This window comes from Chelonia mydas, chromosome 6 (assembly GCF_015237465.2).
Source record: "Chelonia mydas isolate rCheMyd1 chromosome 6, rCheMyd1.pri.v2, whole genome shotgun sequence".
In the NCBI taxonomy this organism is placed as follows: Eukaryota; Metazoa; Chordata; order Testudines; family Cheloniidae; genus Chelonia; species Chelonia mydas.
Window position 1 is genome coordinate 99,742,878 of NC_051246.2, and position 16,642 is coordinate 99,759,519.

The window sequence follows — 16,642 nt, forward strand, 5'->3', positions numbered from 1 at the left end:
AGCCACCCCAGATCCACCTGTGGATGGCTAACTGGGTGGTAGTTATTAGTTAAGGAACATATGGGCCTAATAAAGAGTTACGAGTGCTCAGGCAGGAGCCAGAAAAGAGAGAGGAGGCTCCTAGGGAGTGAGCACCTCAGGAGAGCTGGGTAGGAAGCTACTCCTGCTGGAGTCTCTCTGGTAAGCAAAGGCTCTCAGGGTGAGGAACAGCCCCCAGAACACAGAGAGGAAAAAACTCCGGAGGAGACAAAGTACAAAGTTCTCCACGCAGGGAGGCCTAGGAGATACCCTGAGTCAGCAGGGGAGAGACTGCCGAGCTCCAGGCAGCGGAGAAGCCTGGGGACCTGTGGCAGAAGGAGAAAGCTTGTTTAAATAGATTAGACCCCTGAAGGTGCATAGTTCACTGTATGTAAGTCTCATTGAACTTATTGAGAATCCAGCTGGGGAAACTGAGGCAGAGACAGAGCTGCAGTTCCATATCAATCCAACAAGAGGCACTCCAGTATTGAGTGCCGGTTATTACACTGTCATTAAGAGAAGTGTGAGCATTATATTTTATATAGGAATTAATTATAGGGCTGAACCAAACTTCTTTGAACTTTGTGGGTATTTAGAAATCAGAATATGGATTTGTATTTTGCAAATGGCCACCATCTTTATAATGCGCCAATGATGTAACAATCCCAAATGCTGGAGTTTGCAAAATGTGGATCTAGATTGAAATTTTTCATCTTCAGCCCATCTCTAACAATAATTATATGCGTGATTTATTTTGTTCCTTGCTTGGTGTGGCAATTGTTTTGACCTTCTAAAGAAACTCGTAACAGAATAAGCATTAACAGTCAATGAAAAATTATGGTATCAAATTCATTGAGCATTTGGAATGCTACAAAAGTGCAGTAACTCAAAATGACTGATAATTTGCATTCTTCTCACGAGTAACCTTCTTGGCACTGTCATTTTCCTACAAGGAACTCCACTGCGGTCTGTGCTGTTCTGATTCTTGGGGCTAATGGACCACAGCTTTTACATCAAGCTACAGTTAGGTGAGTCACAGTCTAAACCACTACAGCATTGTACATCATGTTGGATTATTGCTTAAAAAAAAAAAACAAGACACATACACATTAGTGATGGAAAAGCCTCAAAAGGTTCAGACTTCAGGTTAGGGTCATACAAATACCCAAAAGTTCAGATTTTTTTTTTAACTTACAGAATCTGCAAAATTGAGTGGGAAATCTCACAAGAAGAGAGAGCCACTGAAGTTCTCCAGAAACTCCTGCTTACACTCAGGGGTAGAGCTGTGTAAAGACCTGATTTTTTCTGTTTGCTGGCTAAACCGAAAAAAAAATGTTACAGATTGAATTGATACAAAAATTTGTTTCAGGTCAAACGAAACATTTTGTTTCAATTTTGGGCATGTCTCACCACTTTTTTATTAAAAGTCAAGAAAATTTGGAAAGGCTATGCAAAAAAACTGTGAAGGGGGTGGTGCCGCCCCATCCTCTAGCTAAAAGAACTCACCTTTGATGTATCAGATCTGGATTTCATCCCCCACTTTGCCAGATTTGGTGTATGGATCTGAACTTTCATTTCCTGAGTGTAGGTGCGTGCCCTAACCATAGGGCTATAGACCATTGCGGGGTGGTGGGAGAGCCTCCATCTCTCCAGTTGACGTTATTCCACTGTGTACGTTTAAGTATTCATTGGGCCAGAGAGAGACTGACTCACTCAAGAATGCCCTACAGCCCAATGGTTAGGTCCCTCACCTACAACAGAGGAGACACACACATTCAAGTTCCTATCCTAACTCAGACAGCATGGGTAGCTGAATCTGGGTGTGTCCTCCAATTACTGGGTTATTATGTAAGGGGAGCACCACCCCCTCTTCAGTTTTGTGAGTGGTACCTAAGTTCTCTTTTAAATCTAGACACCCCAAAAAAAATATTGACTGAAACTATTTGGCAAATTCGTGAATAGTTTGTGGACCCAAAACTTCATATTTTTTTTGGCAAATAAATGTTTTGTCCTAAAAAAATTCACTCAGCTCTACACAGCATAGAAGTTCCCTGGGAACAATTGTTTTCATGCTCTTCAACACTTCTGCATCCAGTCCCAACCAGCACCAGGAGGTGTGAGAAGGTGCAAAACAGTGACATCTAATTTCAATTTAGGTTTGTTGCAACTTTTGAGTGAAAGGTCAGGTAGGTTCTTAATTTATAAGAACTATGTAACAGACTAGCAATGGTTTCCTGAAACACCTGCTCCTGTTAACAGGTGTTGAACCTGCTGGGTAAAGGTTAAGCAGCTCCTACTGACTCACTAACGCGGCTGGCTTATTACCTTAGTGTGGCATAGTGGTGCGAGAACTTAGACTTCAATTCAGGAGGCCTGGTTTCTAGTCTTGGCTCTATCTCTGGCCTGCTGAGTGATCATGGACATGTCTCTTCATTTCTCTGTGCTTCAGCCTCCCCATCTTCAAAAGGGGGGTCGTGAAGAAAAGTGCTGTAAGAGCTAGGTATAACATGAGGGGAGTGGCTCTCTCGAAAACTGATCCAGGGTAGGGGCTGAGCAGTCCTGTGGGACTGCAGGAACCCTAAAAGCAGCCAGCCTTGGGGAGAAAGCTTGTGTTAAACATTATATTGTGTTGTTAATAAAGCCAGATGAGAGTGAGGGCTTTTTTACTCTTCCCAGTGTTTAGGCCTTGTTACAGAAGGCTAGGAAAGGTATCTGTTCAAGAATGGGTTACCAAGCATTCAAACATACACAGTTGTTTTTATGCCTGTTACTTTGCGTGTGACATACTGTAGTGTAGCAACTTGTGAAACACGGAATGCAGCTTAATGCAACTCAACTGCATACTGTGTAAACAGTTGTTCTGGCTCTTGGAATAGCTTCCCATCATGGGTGGAAACACCAACAAAAGATTGTAGTGACCATTCGAACCACTGCACACATTTCTTTAACCCTCAGAATAGGATGTGGAGACGGAGACACCAATGTGGCAGAATCACGAGTATTAAAGAAGTAACATCACATGCATGACGTCACTGAACGCAGTGAAAGCAAGAACAGTAAGTGCTTAATGAAAGCTTGCACCAAAAAAGTATTCATTTACAGACCAATGATGGGAATTACATCACACACTGAGGGTGTCTGCTAATCACCACAGGATCAAGAAGGCATTTCGCCCAGTCTCTCCTCATGCACAGCATTGCACAAGTGCCCAGATGCATTATAGGAATTTTTCCCCAGGAAACATCAGGTATTGCAGGGTAACAGATCTGACAGACCAATGATCTGATGACAAATCCTAGGTTCCTGTAATATGTGAACTGATACCCCCATGCAAGCTGCTCTCAAGGTCTTCAGTGGTTTTCTTAACTAAAATGATGTGCACAAAGGATTCTAACAAGTAGAAGAACTTTTCCCCATAAACAGTGTTTGCAAGCTAGACCCTAACAGCAGGAGGCACATAGCTTTATTTCCCAGCATGGTATTTCATTTCCCAGCACGGTGTGGTAGTGAAACTATCAGAGGAGTCCAACTGCAAAAGGAGATCCCTTTACTTTCAGTTTTAAATAAACTGAGAGCACTTTCAAGAGGAATAATATTTTCTTTGTTGTTTTCCCAGTAAATCCTCCAAACTTTGAGGAAGCAGGTTAAGTGTTTGTGAGACACTCAAATAATAAATTAGTGTCTGATAATGAGAAAGATTGCAACTTGAATTCAAAACGAATTAATCTGAGAGAGACTGAAGGAAGAAAATGATGAGAGAGGACAGGAGATATTTCTAGGATGCAAGTTCTTAAAGGTTTCAGAGTAACAGCCGTGTTAGTCTGTATTCGCAAAAAGAAAAGGAGTACTTGTGGCACCTTAGAGACTAACCAATTTAAAATTGGTTAGTCTCTAAGGTACCACAAGTACTCCAAGTTCTTAAAGGATTCTCTTGCTGGGATCACATTACATTGATACCTGCACTGGCTTCTGCATCAATTTCTATGAGCAAATAAAAATATTGATTTTTACTTTAAATGGATTGAGTGCTGGTTATGTTAGAGATCACCTTTCTCCCCATGTGATATCACTGCAGTTGAGACACCCAAATTAACAACCTACTGCTACCCTCGTATAATCTCAAGAAGGTTGGAGACAGGGCATTCTCACTAAGGGGACTTCACTCCTTAGGTACCATCTCCACCAGTCTTTGCAGCATTGCCCTTCTCTGTATTTCTCTCTTGATTTTCAATAGCCTTAAAGTTCAGAGGAAAGGGAATATGTAAAAAAGGCACGTTCTCATTCAACTGATCAGAGCCTGCCAACATATTCGGCGTCTTGTCTGCCCACTTCAGGGACTGAAATATCTTTTTACTATTTTTTCCTCCTAGGTCCTATAGAGCAACTATTACTACAACATTATTTTTGATGATGAAAGGACCCAGGTGGGTTTTCAGTCTCCAGGCTGAGGTTGCAAGGCTGGCACTTAGAAGGAACTCATTTTCCTTTGCAAACTGAACAGATATGATCCAGAAATCACCAAGAGACAATCAACAGAGGACCAAATGGTGCCATTTTTACAGTCACTTTTTAGAGAAAATGACACTTTAAAATATACGGAATGATACCACTATTCCAAGACTTTGTAATGCAGTCTCTAGTTTTACATAAATCTGAGTTCATACAATGTAACTACTACCACATACCACTCTTAGATTGGCTGTTTCTTTTCCAATTTCTGGGTAGATGTTCTGCAAATTTTTAACCATGCTGTTTATCTTCCTTCCCTAGGTGTGTGACTTCACATTGATTTGTCCTGAATAGCATGTTACTGCAAGCAGCTTACTATCCTGCTGTCTCCAGGGCACTTTGGAATTAGGATCATTCCCCCTGTGAATATATTCATCCTTCTGGACTGCTCCCTTTGTCCACTTTACCCACTCTTGACTTCATGCCCTTTTCAGGCTGCCTCCCATTTCCTTGGGGCAGCCTCCCTCTCCCTGCTCCAATGCAAATTTAAGTATTTCAGACAAAGTGGAACATTTTCAACAGGAGAGACAGAGAATACCCTGTAGCCCTGTGGTTAGGGCATTCACCTGGGAAGTGAGGGTGACTCCTGGGTTCAAGTCACTGCTCTAAACAGGCAGAGTGGGAATCTGAAGCTGGGTGTCCTACACCCTGGGTGAGCACTCTAACCACTGGCCTTTAGGCTGTGCGGGGTTTGGGGTGTCCGCCTTTTTTGTGAGAAAAGACTGATCTGCATTAGGTATCGAACACCAGGAGAGGGTTCACCGCTGTGAATTCCGAGTGCAAGGAGGCACATCCTTTCACCAAGAGTTAGGTGCCTAGCTCCCTGCAAGGAATTTCCTGTTTGGCATTTTCTATTGTCTAATTTAGGCAGTTCCTTGCTCAGCATGCTGGCTTAGGAGCCTAACCCTCTCCACGCATTACACAGGGAGCTTGAGCATTTAACTTGGGGCTGTAGATTCCACTAGTTGACAAGGTGTCTAAGTACATTTGTGGCTCTAACCCTTAACCTCAGGGGCCCACAGCCACAAAGGGTCTTAGGCATTGCAACACTCAGTAGGGCTTAAATGATACTTACACAATGCCACTGCATTCAATGAGTTCGCACATTGGGAATGATAGGAACTTAATAAACAATTCTCCTAATGATGCACAAGCAGGGGTAGCATCCAGCTCATGCTTTCTCAGCTGTGTTAGTGCAGCAGGGAGAACTGGAGTAAAAAGCCATAGAAATTCATATTTGTTACTCAAGTCAGCAGATATTCTGAACACACTGTGGTGGGTAGATCTGAGTAAGAAGGTGCCGTTTCTTCACAGCTACTTTTTCCAGTAAACCTGCACTTTAATCCTTCAGTTGTTTGATTATGTCAGTCCAAAACAGCATGTGCAATCAGCACCTTCTCCGACACAGTGCTGGTAAACTGCCATACAGGCCTAGTGCATTATCTGAGGAATAATAATGGCCCCAAATCTCTGTTCTAGCTGAGCTGAGTGTGGCACAGGAACAGTGAGCGGTCAGGGCACCTTTGCACTTTCCAGAATCTGGGGCAGGCAAGGGGCTGGTTCATGGCACAAACTTAAGCAGCCTCAAGGCTGACGCAACAGCTGGAATGTATTACTCATGCCTTCTCCTTCTGGAATACCCCTCCTTCTGCCAGCCAGCCCCCTGCACGTCCCCTAAACCTGGCACTGTGAGGGGTGGCGTAGGGCTGCCCTACCACAGAATACCCTTTACACCAGAGTATCCCCAGCAGGAAGATCCTCTGCCTTTTCAGCCTTGAAATGCTAGGAGAGACAGCATGCAGATGTCAGAACAGAGACCATAATATTATTCTCCCACTTTTGGTATCACCAGTTTTGATTAGAGTGGTTTCTAAGCCTTCATCTAGATCACAGATTAAATTTAGAGACGGTACATTCTGATATCGTAAAGAAAATGAATAGGTTATAGAACAATTTGTATAGCTATGGGTGGTTGTGCTGGTTCTAATGTAGAAATGCATTGCAACAAGCTGAGCCAGCCCAGAGAGATCCAGACAGCATTGCCACATCAATGAAAGATCCCTTTTTTGCCACTGCATGAACATGGCCATTTCCAAAATCTTAGCAAGAAAGAGAATATTGCACATGGCTCTGGAAATTTCTCCTGTGTAAGGGCTGGAAAAGTTCTACTTCTTTTTTGTTAGCTGTAATAGGGCTTTTACTACCAGCTGAAATAAGTCATTCAGGTTTCTTCAGATTGTATGTTCAGGAGCTTTTCTTCCGCTGCACAATTCCCTAGTGACAGCCAACAAAGCAGCGAAAACAGCAGCAGAGCTAAGCTCTGAAAGGACAGCTGAGACTTGGTTGGACTAGATTTCCAAAGGTTAAACAGCGATCTTTGGACCTCAAAAAGAAGTTGTGCTCCAGTCTAGACTTCTTGATATAGATTGTGTTTGTGCAGAAACTGGTGGGCCTGCTGTATATTTTCATCTTCACTTTTCTTTGATCTGCACTCTTTGAGTCTTTAGCTGGTTACATTGGAATCAGTGTCCAACATTCTCCAGTATCCTCTGGGAATTTGATGCTGAAATCTTTGGCATTTATATCTGTATTTGCTGTGGATTTCTCCTACTTTTCGATACTAAAATAATTCCATTGTTGCATTCTTACTATGGATGTACTAGAGATGGATCCACACCACAACGTTCAAATCTGAATCCAGTTCCAAACTTTTCAAAGTCCTTGATTCTCAGATTTATGGTTTGGTTTGTGCAAAACACTAGTTGTTATTGATAAGATGTCAAATGACTGCTCTCCAAGGTCCTACTCATGTTACAGGCTCCACTCTTAAAGTGGTTTTTATTTGGTGTGTGGGTGGAGTATGTGGAGAGTGTATACAGAAATTATTTAGCATTGGTTAAAGATTTTGAGTTGACAGCCATGGAGACTGAAGTTCCTATCCACAGAACAGACACACCACAGGCAGCATCACATCGTGTTTCCCACCTATAGTCATGCCAAAATACTTCTACCTAACTTTAGAGAATCATCTCTCGAGTGCGACTTCAGTTCATGGCACTGCTGCGAAGGCTGCCAATCAGGGGTTGTGGTGAGTGTTTTTGCAGTGTGATACCTACCTAGTAGGATGATTCTGTGCCTTAATTTAGGGGGCAGCAGGTTATTGTATTTTCACTGATCACTTTTCTTTTTTCTGTTACATTTGCATCCTCTCTTATTTTATCTCCTTCGTGGGTGGTTTCTGATCATGTGCCCCAACCTGACAGCCTAAATTATCTTGACACAGAACAAGATTTTCCCCAGGATATAAATGATGTTTTCAAATGTAACAGTGATCTGGATATACATCGTGGAACATAGGTATGGCATTTCAGCACCATACTGTTTGAAATTGAAACACGTTGCCACGGAAATGTGACCAAACGGAGGGCAATAAAAAAGGAAGAATGATCATTGGTATGGCTCTGGAGACAGTTAAACTTTCAGTCTCTGATGACCATTTGGAAAGTTCATGTGAGTTCTTTCCCACTACCCTGGAGTTTCCGTTCCAGTACCTCCTTTTTCAAACTTCACAAAGAATAGCAGAGAAACCCCAGCAGTTCTGTAAACTGTTAATCATGCTTCCAAATCCTGTTTGTCTCCTACTTCCACAGCAGGGATAATTGCTTTGAGCTCCTTTTCAGTGCAGTCCGCTGAGATGTAAAGCTTTGTGATTAACAGTTACATTTATCAGCGAGTCATGCAGGTAAAGGCCCATGTGTTAGTCTGAACAATTACTTACCCCCAGAACAAGGGGTCTCAATGATTTCAGGCCTCTATATTCATTTGCCAGACTTGAGACATGGTACCAGGTAGCAGCCTCTTCACCCCAGATCCCCTGTGGCTGATAATCATAGAATCATAGAACTGGAAGGGACTTTGAGAGGTCATCTAGTCGAGTCCCCTGTACTCAAGGCAGGACTAAGTATTATCTAGGACATCCCTGACAGGTGTTTGTCCAACCTGCTCTTAAAAATCTCCAATGACGGAGATTCCACAACCTCCCTAAGCAATTTATTCCAGTGCTTAACCACTCTGACAGTTAGGAAGCTTTTCCTAATGTCCAACCTAAACCGCCCTTGCTGCGATTTAAGCCCATTGCTTCTTGTTCTATCCTCAGAGGTTAAGAAGAACAATTTTTCTCCCTCCTCCTTGTAACAACCTTTTATGTACTTGAAAACGGTTATCATGTCCCCTCTCAGTCTTCTCTTCTCCAGACTAAACAAACCCAATTTTTTCAATCTTCCCTCATAGGTCATGTTTTCTAGATCTTTAATCATTTTTGTTGCTCCTTTCTGGACTTTCTCCAGTTTGTCCACATCTTCTTCTTGTCCTTCTTCCTCTGGAGTCAGTGACCATTTCGTTCCCTTTTTTAATGGGAGCTTCATGTTCAGGCTCTGTCTGGACCTGTGATTTATCACCACTGCTGATTCCTATTCATTTGTGCATGGCAAATCCAGGCTGTCGCGTAGGTTGCTGCGCACTCCAGTCTTGTACACTCTAGGATTTGAATCATGCCATGTATCACCCTGGGTTGAAACTGGAGGTGGACAGCACTGGGCCTCAGCATTTAGGCTGGGACCTACATCCATGGAAAGAGGCATGTAGTGGGGAATACGAGGTGAGAAGAGGACAGAGTCATATATCTACGGCTAAAGCTTGATGTGCCTGAGCCGATAAAAGTGTCAGCAGAAGAAACCCACTGCCTGAGAATTTCATTCCCTAGCCGCTATTGCTTCTCTGGCCTTCAAACCTCATTTTAGAGCATTGCGTTGGGGAGCAGGAGAGGGGAAGTGGTAAGATCAGCTACACCTTTTTGTAAAACATTCCTTCCTAGAACCTGTTAAATGCGGAGAAACTTATTCTACACTTGAATCCAAATTCCTGCCTATGGGATCCTTGATTTAGCTGGCGTCTTTGTAACCAACAGGTGCTTGGTAAACTCATCGCTAATTATTTATTTATTTCTGAGTACACATCCAAAAGGTACTTAGATATTACAGTGTCAGGCATTCTATGAAAAGCTAAAATAAATTAGGGAGAGACCTAAGGGTAACAGGAGTATGGGGAATATTTATTACAAGGGATTTTTAGGCTTGGACTGCTACAGTATATTCACAAGCAGGAGGCAATGCAATGCGGACAGCTTCCCAAATGAGAAAAATATTTATTATAGTTTACTGTAATCCAGGGGAGAATAGGACCTGTGATAAACGAAAACCTTTTGTATTAATCATGGATTCCTCATTCATATTTGCGGGGATTCTATTTTTAAGAGTCATAAAATACCAGAGGCATAGAAGTTAAATGATGACAATGTGACTCTGGTGAGGAGAGTTATTGGAGATATGCACCTTTAGTAATTTTATGTTCTGAAGAAAAAATTCAACAAAATAAAGATGAGAAGGGCGTCCTACAGGCTGGAAAAGCAAAGAACATAATTCACTCTGATATCCATGCTAGATAATGCTTTGCAGTTCCCAATCACCTTGTTCAATGCTTATATTTTATGGGGATAGGTGGTATAGGAATACCATAGAGCATTAGGTAGGCAAATAGAATTCAGTGAATACTGAGGATCGGTTATTGATCTGGCTCTAATATTTAACACCATTGTAAAGTCACTATATAGTGCTGAAACTTGGAGTTTAGCTAATAAGGTCTTAATAAATTTCCAAGTATCCATAAATAGCTACCTTAGACAAATCCTGAATATCATATAGCCTGAAAAAAATCCTGAATGAAGAATTCTGGAGGAAGACAAACAGAAACCGACAGGACAGGAAATTAAAATGGAGATGGCTAGGACATACATGGAGGAAAGACCCAAATAGCATAACAAGAAAGTTGTTGAACTAGAATCCCCAGGGCAAGAGGTGACAAGGTAGACCCAGGATAACATGGAAACATTCAATAGAAGCAGAATTGAAAGCTACCAAAATGACATGGGAAGAAGTTCAGACTGCAAAGGAGACCAGCAAAGATGGAAGGCAGTGGTGATCAACCTTTCTTCCACATGGCATAGAGAGGTATAAGACAAAGGGAGATTAGACTCAGAATTCCCTCTAGCACAGGTGGGAAACTATGATGTCTTGTGCAATAAGAATTTTCCTTTTCTTTTTACACTTTTTTTCCCAGTACAGGAAAGGAATGATGTGCTTCCAAAAGTGAAACAATAATTGTGGTGCTTCTCTCTGCTTGATGCTGACAAGAGCTCTGCAGAACAGACATTCTCTCCCTTCTGAGTCCCACTGTGTTCTCTTTCTACCAGCTATTGAACTGACCTTTCCACTACCACCAAGCTCACCACCTCCTGGGCTCTCCGTAGAGGTAGAGATGGATTCTCTTCAAGGGCTGTCTTTGAAGTTGCCACAGGTTACTGCTGCCTTTCTGGTGCCCCAGTGGCTCACCAGATATTGTTGATAAAGCCAGCAGTGTCAAAGAATTTTTAGGAGCTGGTATGATCTGTGTTTAACCATTGGTATTAATATTAATCCTTGATATACATTTCAATTTACAACTGTTCACTGACCTATTGGATTAAATAATGATGCCAAAGATTAACTGGAAGTGGAAAACTTTCTAATAGTGTGGACCACAGACAGCTGAGTCAAGCAGTAGACAATAAACTCACTAGCTTCAAGTAAACAACTGATGTGCTTGGCTAAAGACAAAGCTGTGAAGGACACACCATGCTAAAGTTAATTTCTCCAAAAACAAATAAGCTTTAAGCCCCATCTACCTCATTCAATAGTAAATTTGTGAAGATTAAATTCCAGAATCAGCACCCAGGAGTCACTGGGTTTGGGATCCAAACATATCAACATGACTTTACAACTATTAATTAATTTTCTTGATAACCAGGTAAATTAGGTGCATTTTATTATCCCCACTTCACAAGTGGAGGAAAGTGAGGCAAAGAGGTTAAGTGACTTGTCCAAGGGCATGTCATGCGTCAGTGGCAGAACCAGAAATAGAATCCAGGAGCCACATTCAGCCCTAGTGTAAGTGGATGCAATATCAATGAATGCAGTGAAGTTGCACCACCTTACACAAGCAGATTAATTGGCTCACAGGAATCCAGGTTGCCAGTGTCCTACCCTAACCACCACTTCACAAGGAGCAACAAAGGACGTAATGTTCAAAAGCAAGAATAAAACCTGTATCTATCCTTCCACCACCATCATTAAAACACCAACATGGAACATAGCACCTCACACAGCCTGGAAGGTATTTCAGCCAGAGAGTATCAACCGAATGTTCCTGCCTGCCATCTACTCTGGATTCTCCATTAGAAAAGCCAGCTGTCCCACTCCTGCCATCGCTCGACAAAGGGTAACATTGAAACTTCTTTAATGTGTCCAGGTGACCATGGCTTTGTAGTGAGCTTGCCACCAGAAAAGCAATTAGAAGAGCTGTAATGAGATTGTTGTGAAAGTTTTGTTAATAAGGGCGCGCCAGGGAGCCAGGTGTGGGATGAGATAAAGAAGAGTGAAGGATGTATAAAGTCCATGGTGATTAATTATTTCCTGTATAATGGATAAATTATTGATGCACTGAAGCAGAATGTACGTGGAGTTGATAACAGGTTTGGGGAAAAGGTGGGGGTGCATAACAGGTGAGAGTTTTGAAAAGGGTTGAGGGTAGTCAGCTAATTATTTCTGACAATCAGGACTGTTTTAGAAAACTGAGGAGAAGGCAGAAGAGTTTTGAATGATTAAACAGTGTCTGCATGTTGCATTTAGAAGAGCATGTTGCCTAGAGTATAAGGCAGAGTATAACTGTGGTGCTTCTCTCTGCTTGATGCTGACAAGAGCTCTGCAGAACAGACATTCTCTCCCCTCTGAGTGCCACTGTTCTCTTTCTACCAGCTATTGGACTGACCTTTCAACTACCACCAAGCTCACCACCTCCAAGGCAGGGGACTTAGAGTTAGGACTTCTGGGATCTATTCTTGTGTTTTCCACTGATTGATAGTGTATCCTTGAGCAAGTCACTTTGGCTTTGATTTTCAAAAATGAGTGTCTAAAGTTAGGCTCCTACAGCCAGATTTTTAAAACTTATTTTGGTGTCTAAAGATACAGATAGATTCCTGGGGATTTTCTATCTGCATTTTTAGGCACCTAAATACCTTTAAAAATCTGGCCCATGGGCACTTTTGAAAATGCTACCCTCTGTCCCACTGAAAAGTAATGGGATTTAGCCTCCTAACTCACTTAGGCACTTTTTGAAAATTTTACCCCTAAATCCATCCTGAAGCACTGGTGGCTTAAATTGGTGGCTGATTTCCAAAAGTGTTATTCCAGATTTACAACAGCATAACTGAGATCAGAATATGTCCCAGTAAATAGATTGGGAACTGTTTTAAAGGTTGATAGAGCTCAAGCTGTTTCTTTCTGAGAATCAATGTTGCCTAATGGGCTGAGCATTAAACTGAGACTTAGGACACCCAAGCTCTGTTCCTGGATTGTCCACTAGCCTGCTGGGTGACCTTGGGCAAGTCACTTCCTCTCTGTGCCTCAGTTTCTCTATCTGTACAATGAGGACAATGGTCCTGATTTCACTGGTAAAACACTTTGAGATCTACTGCTAAAAGCACTAGATAAAAGCTAGGTATTATTATTATTATTTTATGTGACAAACTGCATTATTAGGTCTCACCTTTGCAGAATGATGCAGGTTAACATATTAGCAATGGACCATTTTTGTTGGTATTTGAGTGTCTGTCCAACTACAAACCATATGGACGAACAGCTCTTTTACCACCTCACTGCAGATCTCCTATCTTCAATACAGATCTCTCTGTTCTACACTTTCTGTTAAATCTGAGTTGGAGTCAGTGGAAGTTTTGTCTTGGGATCAAGGGCAAAATAAGATCTATTGTGTAGATCAAAGAATAAACTTTTGCCCTGTGCACATGCCAGCCAAGGAGTTAGAATAAGGTAACTACTTTCAAGAAATGAAGTCGTCCAGTGGGAACTGTAAAATCAAAAAGTCACAGAGCCTTCTTCATGGAAATGCAGAAAATTTCAGGGGACAAAAGGTGATGTGTCATATTCTGCTTCTGCAATGAAATTTACCTTTCAAGAAACTACTGGAACTTTACTTCAGTCCTGCTGGATTTATCTGGAAAACTGCCTGGCTTTGGCTATCAGAAGCTCAGCCACTAAGGTGATGAGTATGGGATGGATGGATTAACTGATAGAGTCAGTAACCAATCCAGCCCAATCACTAAATACTACTTTTAGAAATTTCACACAATTTGTCTATTACTGAACTAGACTAACTAGTGCTAATAATTCAGAGGAGCCCCTCTGCATCCATGCCTGGGGAAGGAATAAGAAAGGTTTAAATAGAGGAAGTTTGTCATGCATCATGGCAATCATATATAAAAATCTGAGATGGCCCAGACTTTGAACCTCAGATATGAACCTCTGAATTTTCGATCCCATTTGGATTTTGAATTCTTAGATTTTTGGGGAATGTTTGGATCCAGGGTTTTGATTTAGCCAATTTTCAAGACAAGGGACCATTTGCAAAACTTGGATCTGTATCTAGGTTTGGTTTTCAATCACCCCAGGGTTCAGGGGTGTTCAGATCTGAGGTTTGGGTTCAGGACCATCTTTAGTTTGACTGAATTTCACATAACTTTCTTAGGCCTATTTCTGTTTAATGCATCTGACCTTGCTCATGGAATTGTACTGTAGATGTTCTAGGCCAGATCTTTAAACTGGTAGACAGTTAACACATGACCAGACAGTCTGGTGAAACTGTGTTCAAAACCACTTGCACTTGGTGCTAGTGTGGTCTTATAAATCTGATCACTAACAAATTACCTTCTGTCCATACAAGCTCTCTCCTCACAGTTTACTCTTTCTAAGCAAGATACTCTGCTATATGGGAAGCAAAAAAAGAAATAACCTCAAAGAAGCAAATCCCCAATTGCTGCTATGGAGAGACAGAATCATAGAATCAAAATTAAAAGTGTTTCATGTCAGTTTACCTCAAGGCTTTGTGTAATGATTCTCTCCAAGGGTTACATCATCTTTTTGGTTTTTAATAGCAAGGTAACCTTGTGTCTGCCAGAAGTATTTTCTTCCCAGAGACTATGGTTTACATCATCTCTACCTCAAAGGTTTCTACAATTGACTTAACAAGTTAATCAGGAAAAGAAATGTCACTCTCACCAGTGGGAGGGAATTCAAATTAAAACTATCACAGCACTCGCTACTTTGCTGGATTAAATAGATGGTATCTCTTTCTGATCCTGCTAATACAACTAGTTTTCAGAAATGAAAATGTTGAGATTAAATGCTATGATTTAACCGGTTCTTTTCAACAGTGGCTGATCCAACTTTTGTCAATGATTTTCTTTTGCTGAAATAAATGTTGGTGGAAAGTACCAGACTAACAATTTAGGAGACCGAAGTCTCAGTTGATTAATCTTATACCCTCATGGAATAATATTGCACATTCAGTGCATTATGCTGGGCTTTATACCTGCCCAGACACATCTGCCCATCAGCCAACATCAGGGACAGGATACTGGATTAGAGAGATGGATCATTGTTCTGATTCACCCTGCTGTTGCAGTTCTTGAATTCACATAGATGATGTGACTTTTACTCACAGGAAAGTTCAGTGAGTAACACTGTTCTCAAAACAAGATTGCAGAAAGTATTTGATCCTTTGAGGATTTTTGAGTATGTGGTTTAATATACATTGATACTGGCCCAAAACATAAACGTAATAGAACTTCATATAGACACAGGTAAATGTTGATTTATTCTATATTTCAGGATCTACTTGGGAAGTAGACATGTTAAGCTTCTCACTTATTTAAACACTAATTCAGTCCATCCTGGACTGGGAGTGTCAAGCATAGGGCACAGCTTCTACTACTTTGAAAAATAAACTGGAGGAAAGGGCATCCAGCTTCAGACATTCCAGGATGCATTTAGGTGATTCCTAGTGAATGTTTCAGTATAGATTAAAACTGAGATTTCCCCACTTTATATTTGATTGACTGTGGGTCACTTTCTGATCTCATCGGTGTAAATCCACAGTAACACCATTGTCATGGCTAAATTCTGACTTGGATTTGAACTTCTGTGTTTGAGAATATTCCCATCTGTGTGTGTGTGTGGTTCAGCTCCTCAAAGTGAAAAAAAATGGATGCAAGTTTGGATCTGACAGAGGTCTAAGCAGTGAGTAATTCCTGCTTGATGGGAAACAAGCAGGGTCTCTGGATCCTGACATTACACTACTAGAGAAGAGACAACCAGGATACTTCAAAGGTAACCACCACTTCCCCCAAGCCTGGCTACAATACTCAATAGTGCTGAGGAAGTTGCAGGTCTCATTTGAAATGAATCTTTGCTTAAGAATTCCACTGGGATCTGATTCTCAAATAATATTACAAGTTTCAAGTGGGAGTTACAGAGAGAACAGGAAGAGAAGGAAACAAATGAGAGAATGAAAAAGAGCAAGTGGACAGGTAAAATGGCAAATGTGGAGGAAAGAAGGAAGGTACTAAAAGGGGGGAAATAACAGTGATTTTAAACTGCTTCACCCTGCAGTAGCTGCCTTCCTGTACTAGTGTCTGCTCCAGCAATCACTTTTACCTCATTTTCTACTCTCGAGAGTACAAAAGAGATATACTATAGGAAATGAGTTCAAAGTGGCCACAGATCTCTACTGACAGGGCAGCTGAGGCAGTGGGGGTAGGGAGAGTGGAGCAAGGAGAACAGATCTGATGTATCCAGGAAGACACAGAAGAAACAAGTTCACAGAACGTGAAATAAATGCTATCTGTTTAGAAAACAGTAGAAGAAAGGAGTTCATCAGCTTTTTAGTATGATTTTTTCTTATTTGTCTACTAGGAGCTACTTTTCATGGGGTTATTCCAAAGTTCAATGGAAGTGCAGACAAGATGTTTGAGCAACCCTGTGTTAAACCTACTATTGTTTAGAGAATAATAGTGAATGCTACTTTAAAAGAACTTTAAGGCCAGACCTCATGTATCTATGTCAGACTTCATAAGGGAAGATCAAAAGGGCATAACAAAGTTGAAACCCTG

The 16,642-nt window shown here is 41.4% G+C and overlaps 1 protein-coding gene and 1 long non-coding RNA gene across 2 annotated transcripts in view; one reads left to right on the forward strand and one right to left on the reverse strand.

Annotated features, from left to right (window-relative positions):
- Window positions 1-16,642, reverse strand: part of KCNK10 (potassium two pore domain channel subfamily K member 10) — a 103,408-nt gene that overhangs the window by 18,638 nt on the left and 68,128 nt on the right. The gene's annotated exons all lie outside the window — the stretch shown is intronic.
- LOC122466360 lies at window positions 980-4,477 on the forward strand. The gene is made up of 3 exons (XR_006291790.1): window positions 980-1,046; window positions 2,974-3,074; window positions 4,389-4,477. It is a non-coding gene; the product is annotated as an uncharacterized LOC122466360 (long non-coding RNA).